Genomic DNA, 750 nt, shown 5'->3' on the forward strand with positions numbered 1-750 from the left:
GATAGATCAATTTTTAGTTACCATATGTACTCGCATATAAGACTATCATTTTTCGATTATCAGTACCAAATAAATTAAGGAGGGTCTTATGTGCGCATATATAAAAAAATAGTAGGGACTGATCTGTTTTGATTTGCATGTGTACAGTTTTTATGTTATTGCATAATATAAATTTTTTTTTTCTAAAAAACAGTTCCCTCTAATACTGCAGATAAGTGCAATGAATTTAACAAACCAGCCTCTTATTATGCACTCTGGGCAACGACTTTGTCGGTAAATTGGCTTCATATGGGTGAATGCCTATCAGCTCTGATCACAGTCTAAAGAACTATCAGTCAAATACCCGCCACTAACAAAAATATATATATATATATATATATATATATATATATATACAATTCTAGGATTCTGCAAAATCAATAATGTAAAAAGAAAAGTTATAATTATATCAATACAATTTTTAAATTCATAAAAATAAATACTAAAAAAAAAAGGTTTCTTAAGGGAAAGAATTTTCAGGAAAATTTATGATAATTATATCAGTACAATTTTATAAAACTTATAGCAAAATCAATAAGCTATTTTTTTTTTATAAAAAAATTCCTTAAGGGGAAAATTTTCTACACTGTTTTTATGTTGGCAGCCATCTATCGAGTTTCTGAATTCATCTTTCACTCCATTTTAGCCCTCTTGATTCGAGTTACTGAACGCGCCTCTGCGCGTTGAAATTTCACGCAATTTCATTTGTTC

The sequence above is a fragment of the Periplaneta americana genome, chromosome 12 (genome assembly GCF_040183065.1).
Source record: "Periplaneta americana isolate PAMFEO1 chromosome 12, P.americana_PAMFEO1_priV1, whole genome shotgun sequence".
NCBI lineage: Eukaryota > Metazoa > Arthropoda > Insecta > Blattodea > Blattidae > Periplaneta > Periplaneta americana.